The sequence below is a fragment of the Coturnix japonica genome, chromosome 1 (genome assembly GCF_001577835.2).
Source record: "Coturnix japonica isolate 7356 chromosome 1, Coturnix japonica 2.1, whole genome shotgun sequence".
NCBI classification, from domain to species: domain Eukaryota; kingdom Metazoa; phylum Chordata; class Aves; order Galliformes; family Phasianidae; genus Coturnix; species Coturnix japonica.
In genome coordinates, this window is record NC_029516.1 from 67,581,647 (window position 1) to 67,608,000 (window position 26,354).

At 40.1% G+C, this 26,354-nt stretch overlaps 1 long non-coding RNA gene across 1 annotated transcript; it reads left to right on the top strand.

Annotated features, from left to right (window-relative positions):
- Positions 1–22,860: 22,860 nt before the first annotated feature.
- Positions 22,861–26,008, top strand: LOC107317887. Its single transcript, XR_001557076.2, has 3 exons — positions 22,861–23,402; positions 23,611–23,719; positions 25,223–26,008. It is a non-coding gene; the product is annotated as an uncharacterized LOC107317887 (long non-coding RNA).
- The last annotated feature ends 346 nt before the right edge of the window (positions 26,009–26,354 follow it).

Consider the following 26,354-nt stretch of genomic DNA (forward strand, 5'->3'; position numbering starts at 1 on the left):
GCATGGGACACAAAGAAGACATGGGCTGGTTGTGTAATATAGAATTTGGAAACTGTTACCAAGGAAGGTGTCAGCCAGAGGAACACTTTCCACTGCATTTATTAAGAGAAGTCATTGTCATTCCAGAAAGTTTCCTTTCTGCAATCAGAGCACACAGTGATACATCAGTGTCACTTTACTTCATCATGCCTGTCCATACTGACTTCCCTGAAGACTGCTCATTCAAATCCCTCTGACAAGCTTGTTAAGGTTCAGCATCTTGCATCACCTGAAAACTTTCCAGTATTATTCTGGATGCAGAACAGCCCGCAAGGCACACATCTCAGGCTTGATAGTTTGGGAAATGAGCTTTGAGTATGTAAAGTGAGACTGTTTTCTGTTCCTGCCTGTAAACATTCCATAGGAAATTGAGGTAGTTTTCACTGGAGACAAGGAAATAACCAGTAACCAGGAAAAGTTGCTATTACTATGAAAAATGGAAAGCTGCTGCTTTACGGCACATGCACTGAAAAGTACACTTTTATCCAGAGGATTGGAATTACACCCTTTTCACAGAGAACAGCTGCGTATACTGGTGGGAATGGCAGAGTTTTGGCCTGGATCCAATTTGATAATACAGAAAGACAGTGGGTTTTTTTTGTTTGTTTGTTTGTTATGTTTTGTTTTGTTTTTGCTTTGTTTTGTTTTCTTTGAATATGAATGCTTTTAACAAAAATTAAATGACTGGACTATCAGCCCTGGAAGGTGCTGAGTATTCTGCCTCTGATCCACAAGAGCACCTAAGCACATGCTTAACTTTGAGGACTTAACTGCCAGTTTCACTAGGACTACTGACACACTTAAAGTTAAGCAGAAATTAAATCCAGTGATGCAAGAATACTTAGCCCTCTGTAGGATTAATGGTAGCTCTATGCTGTACAAATGATCTTTTGTTCTTTCTTAAATAACTAGGACAGACACTTGAAGAAAAAAAGCACCATGCTTTAAGATAGACATTCTTCTTATCACAGAGGTAGAGCACACAGTATTAACACTGAAACATTTTATCAACAACACTTCAGCTGCATGAATTAGACAATTCAGATCTCTTGAATCAAGTTTTCCATTATCTGTCACATTGGCTGTCCATAGCTCCAGCATAATGGTATTTTCAGGACTCATGTCTGTCCTGAACATTGTGCATCTCCATATCTAAAATCACCCCGTGTATGCTAAGTAAACTGCTGCCTGGCTGGTACAGTGCAGTATCACATAGAGACACTGACTTGCAATGTAGCATTGAGTTATTCTGGTGGTGTGTTTATCTATTTCCAGGCTTGAGCTTTGCTCATCCTTATCATGTGCATTGTATCTAATGACCAGTTAAATGAAATAATCTATTCCTTCAAAACAAGTTGATGCCTAAGCAAGGTATAAGAAATGGCCAAGAATACAGTGATTTTCCTTCAGATCCAGGCAACATCTGGCCAGGAAATCTTCTGGACTTATAAGTACTGACAGCTCAAAGCAGTGAGGTCCACAGAACTTCTACCTGCAGCTGCTTTCTGCATGGTCTGTATGTTAGTGTACAAAAACGTCAGTTTGAAAGAGAACTTCTTAAGACCTATGTGGTGTTAAGAAACAGAGATTATTTTATTACAACTCCAGATGCATGAAGGATCATTCCACATAAACATGCTTGCTCAGCAAAAAAGATCCTCTGCTTACATACGTTATTTGTGTTATATATGTAAAGGTTTTCCCTGGAAGTACATACATATTTAAATGTTTGCTCTGAAATCACTAACATGGTGCTCCACCTCCTTGCACATGCTCAGACTTTTTTTGTGGTGGTAGTCCTAGTACCCCTGGTGGTAATCTCAGTGTGTTCTTTAGTAGAAATCTTTGGTCTTTTTACCTTATTAGGGATGGAAAGTTCCTCTGTGGGATGCTTCATTAGCTACAGCCCCCAAAGACTAGCTGTTACTGGTTCTTATCTTAGGAGTGGCCTTGTGGAGTGGTCTTGCTATGTAGGCAGGAATCTTCTGCAAAAAATCTAATGGTTGTTACCCCAAAGGGGTCGATTAAAAAACTAAGACTCAAGTTGAAGTGTTAGAAAGAAGGCATTCTTTAATATCAGCGCTGGATGCATGAGGAATACTCTCTTCCTATCACACATACCTTGCACAAAAAGGTATTTGATTTACACACATTCGTTCAGAGGCCTTTCCAGAGGTACATGAGTGTTCCATAAAAGGAATTGTGGAACCTCTCTTATCTGTTTAAAAACAAACACGGGGACCCTTCTCATTATCTGAGAAAACTACAAGCTTATCCACTAAAAGTCTTAAAAAGCTGTGCTTCATCACTATCTAAAACAGTCTCAATGCTCCATAAGAAGTAATATCAGCAACTGGCAGTGTGATGTTTTCCATAGAAGGCCTACATAATTCAGCATTGGAAATGTTAGTGTTTGCAGGCATTTTTCTCCATAATGCTCCCAGTTTTGGTAACGCAGGCAGAGCTGGAGCATGGCAGAAATAGTTGTGAAGCATGAAAGTAAAATATAGTGAAAGGAACAACTTTTGGATCTTGTTGAAATGTAGTCTTTAGGCTTAATCAGTGATCCAATTATGTTCACAACTAAAATCTAACATTCTTAAAAAGTATACTTTTTTATATACATTTTTATATTATATTATATTTTTATATTATATACATTTATACATTCTTAAAAAATAAAACTTGATCATATATTTTGCAGTCTTCTTGTCCTCTCTTTTTGTGTAATACAGTCAAGCCTTAGCCTTTTGTCCTTTCTGGCTTTAGTTTCAGCTTTCAAGTCTAAACTGTGTTTCTTTGTTTTGGACTTATTACTTATTGATAAATGTTGTTGTTGATTCTAATTCTGTTGGGGAAGGGGAGATGATATGCATATAGGTTTATCTCTTTCATTTTAAAACTCGACAAATAAAGCTTTGAAAATTAATAATTGATAGCATGGAAAAAAAAATCAGCATGATTCAGTAAACAAAACAGAACAAAATATGGGGCGTGTTAAACTGTTGCTAATTCTAGTGGAAGATTTTTCCACTGGAATAACTCTTTGAAAAGCTGCATAATCAAGTATGAAGTTGCCTAGTCTACGGATTCAAAAGGACTCTAACAGAACTTGAGAACATATTGTTATTTTCATGAAGTCTAATGCAATCCCTGCCATGTCCGCAGGCAAAGTCTGGAACTAATTTCTGCTCATGATTCACCAGAGTTCAGCAGCCTGGAGGGTACAGAAAAAGGAGCAGTGCATCTGTTTTGGCAAATTTAAAGATGAATTTCAAAATGCTAAAAATGAATTGTTTATAATTCCATCCCAAAGTGCTTCCAAGGACCTGACATTTGGCCAGTTTTAACAAAGTGAACCCAGTCTCTAGCTATCTGCTCAGAAATCTATCTGGGATAAAGGTAGTAACTCAAAATTGCTCTTGTTTTGGCTGCCTAAATGATTTTGATCATGAGAAAATCAGTCTTAGAAGGAATAAACCCTTTACTCTAGCATGAAAGAACTGGGAAAAATTTGCTCAAATAGGCTTGCTCAGTTATCATTATCGCAAAAGGAAAGAGAGCTTTGTTTATTTGAATAAAGGGAGAGTCTACTGGAGGTATTTTTTTTTCCAGTAGTATTTCCCAGCCCATCAGAAGTCGCAGCTTCTTGTTTATCCTTCTTCCCAATGCACTATCCTCCCTCCTCTTTCCCTCACTGGCAGAAGTATTCGAAGCTCAAAGACTTCCCAGTTCACCTAGTGTAAGAGATTATTCTTTTATACCATTGTCTCAAAGTTTGCTGAAGGACACAGGTGAACAAGTCCAAGCAAGTCCTGGTCAAGGGTTGAGAAATCCTTTGTCTGAGGGACACAGATGAACTAGGTCAGGCCCAGGGAGAGAGAGATAAGCTGCAGCTTATTGGCCAGGAAGCAGTCTTTTGTGTGGGCTTATCTAGAGGAAGATGGCCATCTCGGGGGTGCACCCAGGGATGTCACATAGGCAGGAAAAAAGGAGGATAAAAGAGGGATCAGCAACCATGAAGTTAGGATTTCTGACATCAGATTCCTCACGACCTCACACCTGCATGCTGAAGATGCCTGCATGCTGAAGAATAAGAAAGGTTTCTGTCATCATATTTCTCACAATGCGACGAGGCCTTCACAAGATTGTTACGGGCTTGTATCTACTCACCAGTTACCTGCAAGTCTATCTCTTAAACAATCAGAAAAAGTGCAGGAATTCATAGTGTTACAGCTCAGTACACTATTGTCATGGAGTCTGAGCCAAGTCAGTTCATTCTCTCATTCCACCCTGTGGCTCAGACTCTTTGCTTGTCATCAGGCCTGATGTTGATATACTCTCTAGGGTCATCCACAGTGGTGATGCATACATAATTTTATAGAAGGAGCAGAGAAAGAAGACACAAGCCTACTTATACACTTCACTGGGCCAATGCCCAATGTTAGGAAGATAAATCTACCCAACAATGTTGCACTGATTCACATCAACCAGGCTCCCCACCCCGTTAGTCCCAACAAATGGAGGAAGTTGGGGAGTGAACTGTCATCATCTTGCTTTAGTCCTTATATCCGTGATTGAAGGTCCTTAGTTTTCTCATTTAATAGCTGTGATTTTGTCAGAGATATTAAAATAACACATCCCCTTGAAATCCTCGTATCCATGATTATGATGTAACAGCAAGTAATCAATTGCAGCATGGTTCTACAAATATGACTGTGCAGTTTTGTCCTAATTCTTGGCTTATAGTGATGATAACTTGTGAAGTAACATTAATGGTTTTGGCAAATGCGCAAGCCAAAGCACTGAGCCATCTGTGGCTATGGACAGTCATTGCAGGTATGACAGTCATTGCAGGTATGCCTGCTAGTGAGACAGCTTCCATGCATGACAAGAAATTAACCTCATTGTTACAGTCACCCCTTAACATGAGGATACTGATACGTAGCAATCTACTCTGGGACTGCTGACATACCCTCAGTGTGTGTGGGAGAAGGCAAGGGCTGTATGTCAGTAGATAACAGCAAGAGAGCCGCTTTACTATATACGAAACACGGGCTCAATATCAGGTTGTTCTCCTGTCATAGAAAAGGCAGTAGTGTAAACTGCCTCACAAGCTATCCACGCCCATATGTTGTCCTCCAGGCTGATTCATCTGACTAACAGTTTCCCCATTTTGGGTCAATCTCAGTAAGGCCTATACTCCCAAGAGCAAGATCATCTTTGTTTTTCATACAGGATATTTCTGCTGACACACGTCCTCTTCATTCTGAAAAGGAAAAGGGACGGGAAGGGAAGGGAATTATGCCTACTGTTTATTTACAGCCCTTACTGCACCTGATAGCTGACCAGTCTACCCCGAGTCCTGTAGTTTGAGAAACCGCTTTAACAAACTTTCACCTTTTCAACTATTCCACTGTGGCAAAAGTATGCAGGCTGATTCAGCCTGGTTCCATGAGACCCACGAACCCATGCCCCAGGAAAGGGAAAAGAGGAAAAGGGTAGGGAGATGGTCCAAAACCAAAACATTTATTTCTACTCTGACCAGAACATACAGTTTGCCGGCAGACTTTCTAAATGGCCTTACATAGTCTACCTGCCAGACCTTCCACAACCCCTTATCTTCCCTAATATAGAGGGCCTCCACTTCATAGGATGTCATCCAAGTTGGAGATGACAGTTGTCACATGTAGAAGTCACCACAGAGACCAGTGGTCTCTGGTAATACAGCATTCTCAACTTAGGGCTTTCTTATATAGACCCAATGCACCTGAATGCTCCTTTATTACACTCAGTAAGTTTTCATGGTTTGGGGAAGGGACAAATGTGTATTAGTGGATTAATAAAAAAGGATCCTATTTAATTCATCCACCTAATTTTTTCACCTGTGTGAAAGGTACGTTGATCTTATTGTTCCCCCATATGAGGATGTCATCAGCATAGGGACAAACCCGGACACCGTGGTCCAACATAACCTTCTCCATCCTCCGTGCCTATGCTCTGAGCGCCAGAGTGGGTGAGTGTTTGTACCCCTGGGGTAATCAGGCAAATTTGTATTGTACCCTTGTCATGGAGTTATCTAGATCAGTCTGTCATGACAGAGGGCAGTAGGCCTATATGACCCTCCATGCTTAATAAAGGGAAGGGATGGGGGGAAGGTAGGGAGATGGAAGCTGGGTCTGAAGGCTGACAGTGGCAATAATCAGAGGAGGAAAATTTATTTTACTAAACATGATATCAGAATACAAGATAACACAGTATAATACAAATGAAATTGAGGCTAATAGATCAAATAAAATGAGAGTGTCCAAAACTGAAAACCCTTACTCTGAAGATGAAATGGCTGGGAAGCACACCCACACAATGTCAGGCAGAGAGTGAGAGAGAGAGTCTTGTGACTTGTGGGTCTTATCTTCCCCTCTGATCACAGAGTCCTCTGTAGCTCTTCTTCTCTTCTGAGAACTGGGTATCCAGAAGTTTATCCAGGATAAAAACTCCACCATCCCCCACTCTCATCCATGACTTGCCTTTAAGGACATCCAACCCCTAGAGATTAGTGGGTAGAGATCCTATCACAATTTCTACCTCAAATGGATTCTACTTCAATTATACCTGGCATCTCCCAGGATGGAGTCCCAAATGGTGGTAACACAGAACCATGACATTAACTCTTTAATTGCCACTGTTCTGCATGATGTTGTGAAATCACAAAACCACAACATTCCACCCCTTATTCCACATCATGCTTAACATATATCTGTATAGGAACAAACAATTAACATGTGTTACATATGCACATATCTGAAGAAACAATAATTAACATGTGTTACATATACACACACCTATATACGTATATATACATGGAATCACTGACTGCACTCCCCCAGCATCAAATTCCCTTGTGGTACACACTGGATGTTCCAGAAGCTGGCAAGACCCAAACTGCTTTTCCCAGCATGTTCTTTACATGCACTGCAGGGACCTTCTCTCCCTTGACAGTATGTAGGGAGCTGGATCCTGTAGGACCATCTGGATTGACAGATCCTCTGGTGTTGACCAGCCAGGTGGCTTCTGCCAAATGCTTCTCCCAGTGCTTAAATATTCAGCCTCCCTTTGCTTTCAATATGTTTTTTTAACAACCCGTTGTAGCATTCAATCTTACCAGAGGCTTGTGCGTGATAGGGTACATGATAAATCCACTCAATGCCAAGTTCTCTGGCCGAGGTATCCAGAAATGAATTTTTGAAATGAGTCTCATTATCAAACTGAATTCTTTCTGGGGTTGCCATGTCACCACAGGATTTGCCTCTCCAGACCCAGGATGGTGTTTCTGGCAGTAGCATGGGGTACTGCGTATGTTTCAAGCCACCCAGTGGTTGCTTCCACCATGGTAAGCACAAAACGCTTATCATTATGAGATCCTGGCAAGGTGACATCATTCACCTGTCACTCCTCCCCATATTTATACTTTTGCCTTGGCCTTCCCCCCAGAGAGGCTTCATATTCTTGGCTTGTTTAATTATGGCACATGATTCACAGTCATGAATCCTTGAACGGATTCAACATCAGGCTAGACTAGGCTCTGAGCAACCTGATTTAGCCATAGATGTTCCTGTTCATTACAGGAAAGTTGGATTAGAGGACCTTTAAATATCTCTTCCAACTCAAAATATTCTATGATTCTGTGAAATCTGGACTTAGTATCTTACACATTCTTCTTACTTTACATCCTGTTTTATAAATATATTCTATATCTATCACCTTACCATGAAAGTGCTCCTGACCTTCACTAGGTAAATAAGCTATCCAAAGAGGTCTCTATATTTGTACAGGGTGCATCAATTTGTTTCTCCATTTATCAGCCTTCAGCCAGAAATTCAGAATAAGTAGGGCTATGTCTGCATGAGCATTGTTTTCTAGTCATATGTACGATAGTTGCAATATTAGGCTTTAAACTAAAACTTTCCCCAACTGCAAACCCTTCCGTGAGTCAGAAGGAAGTACACAGAAGAAAAGAGGTTCTAGTTTTCTCCAGTCTTCTTGGAAGAGAAAGAAAGAATCAAGGAAAACCCTGCTTACAGTTTGTGGCAGTGAACAGAACATACTTTAGGGCAAAGCCATAGGAAATTCAGAATAGAATCAGATTATATTCAAACCACAATATAATGCGAGAAGACATTAATCTCACTGACTATTGAAAGACCAAGAGCATAGAAGGATATCTGTAAAGACAGTTAACTAATATTCATTTATGTTCAATTTTTGTATTAAAATCCAGGTTAAATCAAGTAACAATTAAAAGGAGGATATTATTAAAGGAAAAAAGAACAAATGAATGATTGAGACTTGTCATCAACTGTTATAGTTGTTATTTTCATTTCTCTTGATATTTCATCTCCCTTAATACTGAATAATTTTACAAATTTTTCTTAAAAGCATTCAAGAAGCACTAACTCAGTAACTGTTGCCCTGCTTAAGCCAATAGCCACTCTGCTGACCTAAAAAGAAGTCTGTGTCTGGAGATTTGAAGCAACTGCTGCCCATTGGTACCTGTGCTGAGGTAGTTTGCTTCTGAAGAGTGGGCCTTGTGATATGCACCCATGTTGGGGCAGCTTGTAGGAAGCAATATTAGTTCAAGAAGGACAGCATTCTGTGGGAGGGTCGAACAGGGACAGAGTAACCATGAATAAGTGACAAAGACTGACCACAGCCCCCATTCCCTTCCTGCTCCACCTCAGCTGGAAAACGTAGAAGAAAGAGGATGGGGGAGAACTTGCTTTTAGTTTGCTTTTAGTTCTCACTGCTTAGTCTGTTAGCAATATGCAATACATTTCATTAATTATGTTCAGTCTTTTTGGCCTGTTAATGGTAACTGGTTATTTCCCCGTCTTTTTCTCAAACCATGGGGTTTTTTTTTCATCATTATTTTCTCTGTTTTCTGTGAGAAAGTATAATGGTAGTGCTGAGATACATGCTGGTGTTAAACCACTGCAGAACCCCATGTTGGTTCATTCGAATAGATGGAATGAGAGCTCTGGCTCCTGACTGAATCTGCAAAAATCTTCTGGGCTTCATTAATTCAAAGTTCCCAATTACATAGTTATGATAGACAATGATTAAGTTACTATGAAGCTTAAAACTGACCGGTAGTTGCACAATGCACACTAACACTTGTAATCATTTTGCTGTAGGAGACTGAACACTTAAAATAAAACCTGGCACTGAAATTCTTTGCCAACCTGAAACATGTATAACACTGAACAGAGTCTTGGAGTGCACAAAAAACAAAACAAGGCCTCCAAAATGTCACTATGCAAAAAAAAGAAGAAAAAAAAAAAGCACACCACACAGAACGTAGGTAGGGTTCCTCAGAAATCCCAAGTTCAGTAGCAGCATTACTGTTTCAACTCTCAAAAAGTGCAACAATAATACACTAGTGATTTCACCTATTTCTCATCCATTTTTCTGTTCACTTTTTTTTTTTTTTTAATCACAGAAGGTAATCCCAGACAAATTTTATTAACTTGTGGCCAGAGGTTTTCTGCAACCTTGGTGTTTCCAAGATTCTATGAAACTGTACAGCTGCAATTGTTATGAGCTTTTTTTTCCTCTATTCTTTGAATGTAAAGTGGAACTGTTCATTTCATCTGGTTCCTCCAAATATAGAAGGGTACCATTGATGAAAGATGGAGAAGTGGAAACTTTACAGAAAAGTCCATGTTTAAAATAAGGTAAAAATCTTGGATGCATGTGTTCAATTTATTAAGTTGAGCTGTGAGGAAAAAAATATTTAAGATGACATAAATGAGTAAACAGCACATCAGCACATTTTTAAGAACTGGACTGGGTTCCTATCAAGAACCTTGTTTGATGTAGAGATGCTTGTTTAAGATTATTTCTCATACAGTCTTTACTCCTTTGTGATGAATCCATCATCTGAAGTGTCACTTCTCCAAAACCCACTGAATGATGTGCCTGAAAATTGTTTGACATATTCAGCGAAACTTTTAGGAAAATAATAGTTAAAAATTAATGACAAGGAAGATGAGTACAGAAAACTATTTGGATAACTATCCTTTCCCTGAAATTACAGAAACAAATGGAATGAAAAATACCTGGAGGAGAAAGGTGAAGCAGTAAAGTTTGAGCAAGTCAATTATTTATGTGGTTTTGGATACATTATACAACACCCATGCAGAGTTATTTTTATTCTCTTTGATTTTTGCTGAAGTGCAAGTTTCAGTTTTTGTAGTAACCCTCTTGATGGGTTATTACAGAGAGATTGTCAGCACTTTTACTTTGAAGACTTTTCCTAAGAGTTTCTTGTCAGTTTGTCCATATGTTCCTGATTTTACAATTTTGGAGTGACTTCCAAATCAATAGAGACTATCAGCTTTTCCAGTGAAGGATATAAGGAGTGCTCTAGAGCAATCCTTACACAGCAGACAAGTTTAAACAAAACATGTGGAAGCTTCTCTAATTTTTCTTTTAAATCAGCTGTGATAATAAATAGATTTTCCCCAGTGAGTCACTTCACTGACTGACATGCTTGCAGCCCTAGAGGATTGTTCAAAACACTAGGAGTGTCAGAAAGATAACTGGTTCCTCCAGGAGTCTACTGCATTAATCCTTCTACCTGTCAAGATATCAAGGCTTGTGCTGATAGATTCTCAAAAGTACCTGAAGTAATTCTGGAGTCAGTTCACTTCTGGCTTTGTAGTGTGTTGTTGTTGGGTTTTTGTTTTTTTGTGGTTTTTTTTCTCTCATTCACAGACCTACTCTGTCAGCAGGCCAGATTACTAAAATGAAAACTTATGATCTCTGAACTGCTTAGCATAATTGCAGACTTCAGTGCCTCTAGTTGGATTTCCTTCATAATCTGCAGCAGATTATTGTACATAACTCTGTAGTACCTGTGTTACATACATAGTCAGGCTCAGCTTTCTGTCCCCGTGACTCTCCTATGTCGCTAATGGAGGGGGCCAGCTTTATCTTCCCCTCTGAACCATAAGTCCTCTAGGGTATGTATACTCAGATCCATACAGATTATTGCCTTTGAAATCCCAGACTCTCACCTACAGCACGCTCTATGACTGGATCCTGACATCTCCCTGATTGTAATGCAGAATCTGCATCAGACTGCTGCATTCTGGAGGAAATACTTAGTATCTTTCTCTTCTCCACAAATGCAGATGTGCATTTCCATTGCCATTGTACCATTTGTGTTCTCAACAATGAACCACATTTTTTCTTTGAAGCTGCACCAGTATTTTAGGATTACATGTGATACCTGCACTTCCAGGGTTAGGAGAAAAAAAGTTAATGGGATACAGAAATAAAGAAACTGCAATGAAGGCCTTTCTTACTTCTAATAAATTCACACAAACCCTTACTATGTTTGCTGTTTTGCCAACAAAGCCACTTCAGGTGGGTTGACTGGTATTCATCTGATTTACCTTTTACCAGCTATAATCTATGTAAAGAGACAGGCCTCTTGAGAAGCCGCTTTGTAATCATTCTATGAATTATAATGGTGAAGCCTCTTCACATTTACAATATATTATGTTTTTCATAATGTAAGTTCTCTTTCCAGTGCAACATTCATATATTTTCTTAACTTTATTCAAGTTGTCTGGAATATCTTATACTCCTGTTTTGTCTCTCCCTAGGCCACAACATTGTCTTTGATATAGATTAGAAGTATAAGACTGCAAAAAATATTTTGTCTATTTTTTCTCTGTGTCCTGGAGCAGGATCAAATTTACTCCTGCTGTTCTTGACAGATGGTGTTCTCACTTGCCTATAAGTATTTCCTACACATCATAACAAAAATGGAATGTAGATTACTGTGACCTTGCTTTGATCAAAAGATGCACAACTCAGTCTGATGAACAACAGCTGACAAGATAATGCGAACAAAAAACTAAGTGTAATGAGACTTGGATCAAGAGATGACAGGAGAACAATACCTGAAATACCTGGAGATGTGTCATCATGGACTGATCAGATCAGCAACTTGTGCTGTCACCTGCTATAACACTCCCCCAGTAGCAGTGACTGGGAGAGAATATCATCATTTGCTAAATGCCTGACACTACATAGAAGCAAAACAATCAAGCTTGAACCACGTATTGGTATAGAGATACCTTCCAACAGGTCCCGCAACTGGACAAGGTCTCACTGAATTGAAAACTATGCATCTGTAGATTAGTGCATAATGCTTTTCTTGAAACAGCCTATCTCTTCATTGGCCCACTTAGAAAACTGACATTAGGAATGTTAGTTGTCTAGTGTTCTGTTTTGTCATGGTTTTATGATTTTTGTTATCAGTATTCCACATCATAACATCATGTAAAGCACTGGGAGTTAAAGAGTTAATGCCCCACTTCCATGGACTGCCAATTTTCTGAATACCTGGCTCTCAGAAGAGAAAAACTACATACCCCAGAGGACTTTGCATTCAGAGGGGAAGATAAAGCTGGCAAGTCACAGGACTTGCTGTCTCTCTTGCTGCCTGGCAGTGTATGTGTATGTGTGTGCTCCCTAGCCATTTTGCCTTCAATTTAGAGTAAGGCCTTCGGTTTCAGCCTCTCTCTCTCTCATTTCATTTATTAGCCTCAGTTCCAATTATATATTGTATTATATTGTGCTATCTTGCATTCTGATATCATATTTAGTAAATTAACTTTCCTCCTCAGATCATTGCCACTGTTCTGTTCTTAGGCCCATCTCCTGTCTCCCTACCCTTCCCCCTTTCCTAGGGCATGGGTCTGTGGGTCCCTCTGCCCCATTAGTCACAGAACTGGGCCAAACTGGCCCATAAACCGTCAATCACCCACCCTCCCCTTTTTGGGCCTGTGGGCCTGCTGTCCCCCTGTCATGGACACAGATAGATCTAGATGATGTTGTTATGTGTTTTCATAGGAACACAGAACCACAGAATAACTTGGGTTGGAAGGGACCTTAAGGATTAGCAAGATCCAAACCCCCTGCCACAGGCAGGATGGCCAACCTCTACATTCATTACTAGACCAGGCTACCAAGGGCTTTGAACACCTCCAGGGACGGGATATCCACAACCTCTCTGAGCAGCATCTTACAGCACTTTACCACCCTCATAGTAAAGGACTTGCCCCTGATATTCAACCTAAATCTTCCCTCTTTCAACTTAAAACCTTTTGCATTGTCCTACTATCTATTATCTACCCTTGTAAAGAGTTGACACCCCCCTCCTGTTTATAGGCTCCCTTTAGGTACTGCAAGGCTGCAGTGAGGCCACCCTGCAACCTTCTCTTCCCCAGGGTGAACAAGCCCAGATCCCTCTGCCTGTCAAGGTATACGTATAGTAAAATAACCTCAACTGTTTTCTCACTTTCATCACAAAAAGAGGTCTCACAAGCTGTATTTGGAGAGATTATACAGTCATGCATCTAGTTTTGCTAGAAACGTTTAGATGAATTCTAGGAACCAACTTTGTGGTGCTTCATTCTTCTTTATGTTAATCTCCACAAATCATTCATCAGATCTGGTGAAAGCCATCGATGGCTTTTCTTTAAATTTTCTTCACTTTTGGTGGAGTTTCCTGCAACAAAATGTTGTCACTTTTCTTCACATTCTTTTTTCTTCACATTAAGCATTCCTCGCTTTAATGATTAGACAAGCAAACTCAGATGCTCCCATTAGACAAGATGTTGATAGTCCCCATCCATTTCTTCAAATACTGTACACTAACTTAATTGGAGCTACCTACCATATTCTAAATGGAGAACTTCAGAAAAACAGCAAATAGTAGGTTACACAGTTTAATCTCATTTATCTTATTTATCAGACATAGAAGTAAAAATTATTTCCATGAGACTGACCTTTAGCACTCCAGGAAAAGTGGTTAACATGCTAAGACTGTGCTAATTAGCATATCTCCTCTATTTCTTCAAGATACCTATTATGCTACGTTTTGTTCTCTGTTAAGACTTGCTAGCATTTCAGAGATATAGAACTGTTGAATCCTCAGCACAATTTTCTTTACCTGCCATACCTAATTTCTCGCCATGTCTTCTTTTCAGTGTTCAGAATCATCCTCCAGGGCTATGAACAGGAGGATGTTCATAACCCTTAAAAGGCTTTTGGAAGATGGATGCATTGTTACAATCTAGTTGGAAGGATAAAATGAAAGGACAGTATGATTCTAGTAGAAGTCTGAGCAGTGTAGGACAAAAACCAATGGCAGATACATATGACGGCTGAGACATCAGCAGATAATCTCAGAAAAAAAAAGTTTTGGATAAAAAGCTCTCGGAAATAGCTTGCTTTGCACACAATTTATGAGCCATTACTCATGGCTGACAGACCAAGCATTTATAAAACAAGAATATGGACATCTCAGAACCACTAGTTCAGTGGATAACTTGGCCACACACCTCTGTATTTCTTTTATACCCTTATTCAATTTTTTTCCCCGATGAGCTTTCAAAGAGATTTACTTACACTACTATTCACATTTCAGGGCTATAATGTCCATCTATGTGGGACATTATATAATATAATCTCTGGGGCTTTTACTATCTCTACCTCTGGCATGGTTCTGTCACTCACATAGTCAATATCTGAATAGAGAAGATATATTTGTAGATCCAGATTTTGTCCATAGCAGTATGAATGGACAGATTATTAACATCACATTTCTCTGAGTCACTAAGAAGCAAAGGACTATCTATTTTTGTCTTGCCCTAGTTGTCAGAACCTATGTGATGTTAGTGGTTAATTTGAAAATCCTAAACTCTGTTTGCAGACCAATCAATGTAATGCTTTTCTAATTAAGGATATAGTTATGATTTGTATTAAGGAGGAAATTACATAAAAACCTGAGAGTCAGAAATCATCTTGCAAACAACCTTGTTCATGATTTATAACATATTGTTGCTGGATAATTTTATGAAATATTTGTTCAAAACAGTAATATGTCTGGCAACATTAAACAGCCACAGGCAAATAAAGCATTGAGTTAGAAAAGTTTGCACAGTGTGAGCTTTTTTTTTTTTTTAAATGAAATTTCTAGGGAACTGCCTTCCTGGTTCAAGACATCAGAAAATTACTTGAAAAAACAAACAAACAAAAAAAAAACATGTAAAATTTCAGTAGTATTTTAAAGCTATATATTTTTTCCCTGTCAAATTGAAGACACTTAATGAAATTTATTGGCAAATTTAAAAAGTAAAATTTGCATCACACTGTGGAACACTAAATATTATAGGACACTTAGTGAGAGAGAGGAGATGAATACCTGAATAGAGTAATACTTGTTTTTAAATACCGAAGAAGTCCAGTATTTGATATTCTAGCAGAAAATACAATGTCCTTACAGAACATAAATAATAATAAACAGTCTATTGTTAACTTCTGCATGTTGAAAACCTTGTTTTTATGAAACTTCCCAAATTCTTAACTCTACGATCTTCACCTTGTAAATAATTTATCATTATGTGGCAGACCAGAGTGCTCTAAACATCCTGATAAACAACAGCACTCCCAGGATTAAGCACTGATGAAGTGCTAAACAAGGAAAGACAAAAGACCTTTGTCAAGCCATCAGACATAGTGTATAGTAACTATGAGTCATGGCCTGAATTACTGATTGAGCACTTGGGGAAAGAACACTGTCAGCCCTGGAAGTGCAGTTGAAGGCTGTGTAACGGGAAGGGGTGGAGCCTGGTCTCTTAGACCTCATTTAAGGGGGCTGACTGACACTGTGGAAGGATCTCTGTTTGGAGGCCCTTCCCTTTCAAAGCTTTTCCTGTGAGCCTAGACCTTTGGAGATGGGTGAACACCTTTACTTTTCCTTTGAAAAGACATCCCGTCTGCCTTAGTGCCTTTTCTGTTCTACTCCTGTATTGCCTATCTACATTAATCTTTCTGATTGTAACACATGGCTATGGTCAGAACTGACCAAAACTGTTGTCAAACCCTTTCCTAACATCCTGACAGAAGAAGCATTCATTTTCATTATGCATATTGATGACATGTCAAATCTAGATAATCCCCTCTCCTCCAGAACACGCAATCCCAGCTCTGTCAACTGTTCCTCATAAAACTTGCTCTCCAGACCCCTCACCAGCTTCATTGCCCTTCTCTGTACAAGCTCCAGGGCCTCTATGTCTTCTTTTGTAGCAAGGGGTCCAAAACTGAAATAGTTCTCAACGTGCAGCCTCACCAGAGTTGAGCAAAAGGGACAGTCGCCTCCCTGCTCCTGCTGGCAACACTGCTCTTTACATAAGCTAGGATGCTGTTGGCCACTTAGGAGACCTCTTATCTTGGTGGATAATGTTTAGCTTGATATCAATCAATACCCCCAGTCCATTCTCTTCCACACAGATTTCCAGCCAGTCTGCTCCAAGCCTATTGCATTGCCTGGGGTTGTGGCCAAAGTGCATAACCCAGTGCTTGATCTTGTTGGAGTTTAACCCGCTGGCCTTAGCCCAGTGATCCAGCCTGTCTAAATCACTCTGAAGGGCCTTTCTATTCCCAGGTAGATCAATACTTATTGCCATCTTGGTGTCATCTGCAAACTTACTGAGGGTGCACTCAATCCCCTCATTGAGGTCTTCAGTAAAGATACTGAACAGGACAAGCCCCAGTAATGACTCCTGGGGAACATCACTCATGACCAGAAACCAGCTGGATTTAACTCCATTCACAACCACTCAGCCCTCCAGCCAAATCTTTACCCAGATAAGAGTGTATCTGTCCAAGCCAGATTCTCCAGGAGTATACTGTGGAAGACAGTGTCAAAGGCTTTGCTGAAGTCTAGGTAGACTACATCAACAGCCTTTCCCTCATTCGCCAGTCAGGCCCCTGAATCGTGGAAGGAGATCAGATAAGTCAATCAGGACCTGCCTTTCATGAACTTATGCTGACTGGAGCTGATCCCCTCATCATCCCACAGATACCATTTGATCTCCTTCAAGACAATCTCTTCCATAACCTTTCCTGGTGCCGCTGGCAGGCTTGCAGTTCCTCTAATCCTCCTTATGGTCCTTTTTGTAGGTGGGAGTCATGTTGGCAAGCCTCCAATCATCTGGGACCTCTCCAGTTAACTAGGAATGCTGATAGATGATCAAAAGTGGCTTGGTTATCACCACAGCCAGCTCCCTGAGTACCCGCAGGTTGATTTCATCCAGCCCCACAGATTTTTGGCAATCCAGATAGTATAGGAGGTCTCTAACTGTTTCCACCTAAGTTGTAGGTGGTTTATTCTGTTCTCCATCTGAGGCTTCCAGGTTAGGGCATAGAGTTCTAGAGTACCCTGAGGATAACTGGTCTGACTTTTAAAGACAGATGTAAAGAAGGCATTGTGACCTCAACTTTTGCCTTATCCTCAGCAGTCATGTTCCCCACCGCATCCGGTAAAGGATGAAGATTCTCCTTAGCCCTCCTCTTACTGTTAATGTATTTGTAAACATGTTTTTTTTCTATAACCCCAATGGCCAAGCTGAATTCAAGCTGAGCTTTTGCCTAATTTTCTACCTGTACTTCCTAACAACTCCTCTGAACTTTCCCCAAGTTGTCTGTCCCTTCTTATAGAAGTTTCTCTGCTTTTCTGAAAAGTTATGTGCTTTTCATACTTGTAAGTGTGGATAATATGAAAGATGGTAAATATTCAAAACGTAAAGGAAAACTCACCAATATCAATACCTTGGCTGGAAGAGCTGAGGCAATCTCCACAAGGGGGCAATCTCCAAGAGATGCTGCCTCAGTGGTGGTCAGCCCTTAAATGAGGTCATAGAGGAGGTGGAGTCAAGCTCCACCCCTTCTGGGAGCACAGCTACATAACTTTCACCTGTGCTCCCACAGCTGACCCCACACTTGCCTCAGCTGATCAATCAGTGGTTCACATTGTGATCTCCCATACACTCCACCCCTTCACAACGTGAACCAATGATTAGGTGAGTTCCCCTTATTACAGAGACCCGACGTGACGCCTGTTGGAAAGCATCCTGTTCTATCTTTCCCCAATTCCATGATTGACCCTTCTTTGTAAGCTTGTATAATGGCCTTAATAGCTGAGCTAAATGAGGTATAAAGGAGCGCCAATACCCCAATATACCCAAACATTCTTGCAATTGTTTTGATGTTGTAGGGACTGGAAACGCTTGGACTTTATCTACTACCGCACTGGGTAGTACTTTGGTTTTCCCGGACCAAATTACTCCCAGGAATTTTACAGATAGCCCCGGACCTTGCACCTTCTGTGGGTTTATAGCCCACCCTCTTTTCTGCAGGTAAGTTGCTGTGTTGATGAGACTGGTTGTATAACCTTTCCTTCCCTCATTTACCTTCTCCAGAATTTGTATAACTTTACCCAACCTAATTTACCCTTACCTATCCTAATTTACCTGCATGGGTGGGGCCAGGAACAGTGACATAAGACCTCTGCAAATACAAAGATAGTCCCTAGGGAGCACTAGTGGCCATGAGCAGTGCAAGTAAGTAGTACTCCAACACAGTCAAACAACTTCCAGGTTTGGAACTGGGTGAAGCACTCTCAGCCTCTATCAGTGTGGTGATGGGCATTTACCTGAGGGCTAAGATCAGTGCCCCTTCAAGGAAATCCCTGGGGACATCTGACACATTCACCCAGACAGGCATGGTAAGAAAGGAAACTTTAGTTCTGGTGGTTGATTGTACCAAGTGTCTTGAATCTCCTCTTAGTGATAAGGCAAGATGCATGCATGTGGATGTTCTTTAAAGTCAAATGGCAAACCCGCAAGAAGTAATTAAAAAGTACTAATAGAGGTGTACTAATGGAGGTGATGAAAGAGTGATTATTGTTTTCCAGTAGGGGACAATATTGAGAGGGAGACACATTTATCCCTGATGATACATAGAAGTAGAGCTCATCTTCCAGCTACACTACCAAAATAAATACGAAGCTTTCTCAGATATAGAGATGAATGACACCCAGGACTAAGTTCTGCAGGAAGAAGTCAGCCTGAAATAGATATTGTGAAAGGAAATACTGCATGTTTGTAGAAGGTGACTACCTGATAAATACCACTGAGGCTCCTCTCTGATATGGAATTGTGAGAGATTTGCTGCTTCCTTGGAGCCAAGATCTAAGATTGGCTAAGAAAGTGCCAAAGTTTGTCAAAAGTGTTGACTATGTTCCAATGTTTCTCTTTCATGTGGGAACGAATGATGCTGGAAGGTGGAATATGGGCAGAATCAAAGAAGACTATAAAGCCCTGGGAGTACAAGAGAAAAACACTGGAACTCAAGTTATCTCCTCCTCAATTCTCCCGGTTACAGGACTAACTAGAAAAAGATATGTTACATATCAATTCCTGGCTATGTGTGTCTGGTGCCACAGTCAGGGTTTGGGTTTTTACAACAGTGGAAATTTCTGCAGAGATTACAATTTATTAGGGAGGGATGGAATCCTTCTGTTTAGAAGAGATTGGGTGATCTCTGGCAGTAGGCTGGCTAACCTAATGAGGTAGGCTTTAAACTGAAGGACTTGTGGGGAGGGGTTAAAGTGACAATGCTCATGCCATTGAAATCAACTGGGAAATGAGCCAGGCCAACCAGAACAGTGACAAATGTTCCTTAGCTGCCTTTCATGACAGGAGCCAAAGGAGCAGCTGTCTAAATATTGAGTATAGCAGCAGAGAATTCTCTTGCATCACTCTAGGGATACTCACACCCTCTGCTTCCTTTTCTTCTTAAAGCATCTGCATGCCAACACACGCATTATGGGGAATAAAAAAGAGGAATTAGAGATCTGTATGCAGATGCAGGACCACGATCTCACTGCAATCAAGGAGATGTGGTGGGACAGCCTGTGTGATGGGAACAGTGCCATGGATGGTTATGTTCTTTTTAAAAAAGATAGGCCAGCAATACAGTGGAATTGCTCTTTATGTAAGAGAGCAACTGCAATGTATTGAGCTCTGTCTAGGGATGAATGATGAACAAGTGGAGAGCTTGTGGGTGAGAATTAAGGAGTAGGCAAATGTGGCTAACTTCACTGTGGGTGTTTACTACAGGCCACCTTATCAGGAGGAGGAAGTTGATGAGGCCTTCTACAAGCAGCTGGAAGTAGCCTCATGATCTCAGTTGTTGGTTCTCATGGGGGACTTTAACAACCCTGAAGTTTGTTGGAAAAGCAATGCTGCCAGGCATACACACAGTCCAGGAGCCTCCTGCAATTCACTGAAGATAAGTTTCTGATGCAGGTAGTGGAAGAACTAGTAAGGAGAGGTGTGCTACTGGACCTTGTTCTTACTAACAAGGAAGGACTGGTTGGGAATGTGAAGGTTGGGGGCAGCCTGGGATGCAGTGACCATGAGACAGTGGAGTTCAGGATCTTGTGTGGAAGAAACAATACAGTTCCCCTTGGTTGAGGAGGAGCTGGACAAAGATCATTTAGGCAAAAATTGATGCCAACAAATCTGCAGGCCCTGATGGAATGAACTCATGATTGCTGAGGGAGCTGGCAGGAGCGATTACTGAACTGCTCTCTATCAATCGCCTTTGTCACAAAGAATGGGAGAGATACCTGGAGACTGGAGGAGAGCCAATGCCCCTGCAGTCTTCACATAGGTCAAGAAGGAGGAGCCAGGAAACTACAGGCCAATCAGCCTCACCTCTGTCTCTGCTTAAGTAATGGAGCAAAGTTTTCTGGATGTCATATCCAAGAAACTGGAAGAAAAGAAAGTTATCAGGAGTAGTCCATTCACTAAGGGGAGATCATGCTTGACCAACCTGGTAACCTTCTATGATGTCATCACTGGCTGGATAGATTAGGGGAGAGTAGTGGATGCTGTGTACCTTGACTTCAGCAAGGCTTAAGATGCTGTCTCCCACAACATCCTCATAGTTAAGCTTAGGAAGCATGTGACAGGTGAGCAGACAGTGAAATGGACTGAGAATTGGCTGACTTACAGAGCTCAGAGTGTTAAAATCAATAGTGCAGAGTGTCAGAGTCCTGTTACTAGTGGTGTTCCCCAGGGCTTGGTATTGGGTATGGTCTTGTTCAACATCCTCATCAGTGACCTGGATGAAGGGATAGAGTCCACTCTCAGCAAGTTTGTTGATTATACAAAGCTGGGAGGAGTGGCTGACACACCAGAAGGCTGTGCTGCCACTCTGTGAGACCTGGGCAGACTGGAGAGCTGGATGGAAAGGAACCTGGTGAGTTTCAAGAAGAACAAATGCACAGCCTTGCACCCACGGAGGAATGCACAAGTACAGGGCAGAGGCTAACTTGCTAAAGATGATTTCTGCACAGGAAGACCTAGTGTTTCTGGTGAACAACAGGATGGCCATTGTCATGGTTTTGTAATGTTGCTGTCAGTATTCCACATCATAACATTACATGCAGTATGGATCATTTAAAAGTTCATACTCCAGTTCCATGGAATAACAGTGTTCTGAATACTCAGCTCTCAGAAGAAAACTATGTATCCCAGACAACTTCGCGGTCAGAGATAAGTCATAGGAGGAGGACATATATATAATCTTGCTCCCAGGCTGGAGCTCTCTCTTGGACTCTCGGAGAGTGGGAAGCATTCCAGCCATGTAACCTAGAGTTCACAGCAGGCCTCTCAGTTTTTGGAGACTCTCTCTTTCTGTTTTGTTTGATTTATTAGCCTCAATCATATTGTATTATATTGTGTTATCTTGTATTCCGATATCATATTTAGTAAAATAAGTTTTCCTCCTTAGATTACCTCCGCTATTCTCTTTTCCCATTCCCCTTTTCCCCTCCTTTTCAGGCCAGGGGCCCTATGGGGTGGCTGCCCCCTGTCACGGGCACAGGTAAATCTAGGTAACCCATGAGAGCCATGAACCTGCAGTGTGCCCTTTTGGCCAAGAAAGCCAATGGTCTCCTGGGGTGCATTAAAAAGAGAGTGGCTAGCAATTTGACAGAGGTAATCCTCCCCCTCTGCTTTGCCCTTATGAGGCCACATTTTTGTCTATTTCTGGGCTCCCCAGTTCGAGAAAGACAGGGATCTCCTGGAGAGTCCAACTGAGGACAAGAATTATGATTAAGGGCCTGAAGCATATCTTGTACAAGGAAAAGCTGAGAGGCCTGTGACTCTTCTTTCTGGAGAAGAGAAAGCTGGGTGATCTCATCACTGTTTATAAATATCTAAAGTGCAGGAGTCAAGTCAGTGGGGGTGGAATCTTTTGGTGATGTGCAGCAATAGAACAAGGAGCAACTGGCAGAAATTGGAGCACAGGACATTCCACAGTAACAAAAAGAAGAAATTTACTGAGAATGATGGAACACCAGAACAAGCTGCCCAAAGAGGTCTTGGAGTTTCCTTCTCTGGAGGTATTTGAGAGCCATCTGGATGCCTGGGAGACCTACTGTAGGGTATCCGCTGTAGCAGATGGATTTGACTTGATGATCCTTAGTGGTCCATCCAACCCATACTATTCTGTGATTTCTTGAGGTTGTGATGAGATGTTTATCATCACTTTTCTTAGGTGACAAGTGAAGAAACTCAGTGTTGTTTGTATTGGATATCATGTAGATTTCATTATGGAAAATTTGGTTAGGCATTGGAACATTCTGTTCAAGAAGACTGCAATGTTGCCATCCCTGGAGGTACTTAGGAAGTACATGAATGGGGTGCTTAGGGTCATAATTTTGTGGTAGACTTGCAGTGTTCTATTAATGATTAGACTTGATGATCCTAAGGCTTTTCTTCCCAGCTAAATACTTCTTTGATTCTAAATAAATAAATCATTTTGTCCTTGAATAGTTTCTCTGCTTATAACATATGAATTGCCATATATATGTATGTGATGTCTGGGTTTAGGCTGATTAAAAAAACTTGCTTTTTTATGTTAAGTGCTATATTAATCTTGCAGTAAGTATTTTGTCTTCTAATCTGGACATTTAATTTTTTCTCAAAGACTCAAATTCAATTTTGAATAAAATGCCTTAGAAATGTCAAACATTTGTATTAAAAATGTATTAGCAATGAATATTAAAAAAAAATTCTTCACTTGAGACTAGTTATTATGCAATTTATATGTGTCAGTTTTAGCTAGTATGAGATTGTTTTCTTCAGAGTGTCTGCTATGATGCTGTGTTTTGGTTCTAGGAGTAAAACAATACTGATAAAACACCAATGTTTATGTATATTGCTAAGTGTAGATCCAAGGTCTTTCCAGTTTCTCAGCTCATACTAATGAAGGTCTGGGTGGGGACAGAATCAGGGTAACTGACTTAAGCTCGCCAAAGGAGCATTCCATACCATGTGACATCATGAGGAAGGAGAGTTTTGAAGGGGGCAGGAATCTGTCTCTCTCACTTCTGCTGGTTGGGCAGCTAGCAGGGCATATGTCAGGGAGTGGTAAGTGACTGATTGTTTATCACTGTTTGTATGTGTTCATATATATGTATTTGTCATAATTATCCTTTTCCTGTTCTCTCTCTTAGTAAATATTTGTATCTTAACCCACAAGTTCTACTTTGGGTTTATTTGTTTGTTTGTTTTTTGTTTACTTGCTTTTTGTTTGCTTTCTTATTTGTTTGTTTTCCCATTTGCTTCTCTCCCTTAGCTCACAGGATAGGGAGAAGAGTGAGTGAATAACTATGTGGTGCTTAGACACCTGCTGAGTTAAACACAACAGTCAATCTAGTGCCCAACATGGAGCCCAAAGGGTTCAGGTAACAGCAGATCTGACTGAACTGTGTTAACACAGTGTATTGTGGTAGTTTGATAGTTGCCTTATGTTGATTGTTATTTTTAATTTTTCCCCTATTTGTGGAAAACTCTTCAAGAGTTTTCTGCTGGAAGTATACTGTGTAGCACCTTGCTGCTGTTTATTTTCCCTGCTGCATTATCTACCATCTCTGGGGTTTGGATTAAGGTTTTCATTTTGCTGTTTAGAGGCCTTGGCTTGTATTTCTGTAAGGCCTATAGCTTTCAGATACTCTCTGATTATATTTGATTTATTAACTTCAGTTCTAATTACATCATATTATAGTGTGTTATCTTGTATTCCAATACCATTCTTAGCAAATTGGTTTGTTTCTTCTCAGATCATTGTCTATGATTTTAATTATTTTGGGGTCCCATGTTTCTCCTTTCTGGAAGTGTGGATTTTGTGAAATCCCTCCACCCAACTAGTCACGGAACAGGGTCGAACCAGCCTGTAAAACCATTGACATTCTTGGTGGAGAATGCAGGCACAGAGCTGCTTTTTAGCTTTTTAGAATGAATCTCTGCTCTTGGGGAGCTTCATTCACTTCGTTGGGAAAGTTTCTCTGTTTCTCAGCTGCTCACTGAAAACCTGATGTGGAAAGTCTGGGTGAATTGCCAATATTCTGTGATATTTGTAAACTTTGAGTACTGCTATCTTGCTTCTGTAAAGAGGAAAAAATGACTCAGATTTCTCTTTTACAGCTGTTTGCAGAGGGAGCTGCTAATTTTACAGAACTTGTGATTTTTAAGCAGGCTCCCAGTCTCTCCTTTGAATCCTTTATGCATTTTTTGAATGCTCATCTGATCACGTTGTCAATTTCCCTGAATGCACTACTCATCATTTCACTCAGTATTTGTATTTATCATATTTTGAAGAAGTCTTCCCCCAAACCAGAGAAACTGAGTTGTAGGGAGTGTGGAGAGGCCTGGGAGAGACTTCAGAGAGGTGGACATCCTTGGTGTTGTGGAACTTTACTCCTAAACACCTGAAAGACCCTGAGAACTTAAACAGTTATTTGAGAAAATAATAAATATTATTGATAAATGCAAAATAGAGTACATGGGGAAAAATATATTCAGGATTCATTAATTAACTTAGTACCTAATATTCAAATAAGTTACTTGGTGGGCTCTCATGGCATATTCTTGAAAGCGTTGGAGAGCACTTAAAAATAAATAAATAAATAAATAATTTTTATTTATTATTTTTTTTAATGCTACTGTGTATCTGAGACATCTAAAATACTGGATGCAACTTGGGCCTCTTCACCTCAAGAGGAACTCTGCAGGACTAGGACAGACCTAGAGAAGGCTGGCAAGAGTGTTAGGAGAGATGAACGGTCTTTCATGTCTGGAAATGTTAAACAGACTTCAACACTTCATCTTGGAAGGCAGGTGTCAGACTGAAACTATCAATTAACAACTGATAAGTTGGCTGACGAATGATCATTTGTTATTTCTTGCAGAAAAAGAACTCGGAAATGAAGGCAAGATGAGATATATAAGAAAAAGAAGAAGGAAATGCTCTTGCACAGAATACACAATCAAATTACAGAATTCATTATCATGTAAGGATATGGACATGAAGTATAGACATATTTTAAAAAAAATTAGGACATATTCATGGAAGCTACCCACATATTAAACATCATATTACAAAGTCATTGTCCAAATCTCAAAGTTTTGTTTATTACTGTAAAACAATATAATATCTTTTATACAGATTACTATACAAATTCCTTTACTTAAACTCTTTCCCTACAGGCCAGGTAGAACTTTAATCTCTCTAAGCACCTCATATCTCTTGTTTCATTAATGTCTATCATCTAATACTCAGTAGCAAAAATACATCTTTTGTGTCTAGTGAATGCTTGAAGACTGAATACCTAGTTAGAGAGAAAGCATATTTTACTTTTACAAGTATACTTTACATCATTTCATTGATTTACTTTAGTGTTGCAAAAAATTCCATGAAACACTGTAAAATATCAGGTAAAATCCTCCCTTATGATGATGTATTTGATAATTTTTAGAGCATAATGGATTATTAATATATTTTTATTGTAAGACACAGTTCTGGTTCAGAAAATAGCTTCCTCAATATGTAAAATTGCCATTACCAGTGATAAACCAGAAATTAAACCTATCATTTTAGGAATTCTACCTCTGGCATATAGAAGCATACTTGGTTAGTGGAGGACATGACTACGTGAGCCTAGGCTAAGGCCTACATGCTGTGGTGCTTGTTATACTGACAATGGTCAGTCACAGTCCTTGACAAAGTCTGCAAGAATAGGGAGATGCATAAGCAGAAAAAGAGCTGCATTAGCAAAAGAGCAAAAAGTTACACTTTAGGGTGAGGTAAGAAGTTGCTTGCTGCCAACGATTCAGAGTAGAAACTTAGGTGCATGATTGCCTTGTGCCATCCACATACTAACCAATTGATTATGGAGGCATTATGCATGATTCATGCCTGCATCCAATCAGAAGCATGCTTTGCATTATTTAAGAGTTGTATTTTTTCCAATGAACTCTCTCTATTATCACGTTTATAAAGTAACAGAGTCTGTTCTTTCTTTCCCATCAAGGGCAGTTAAC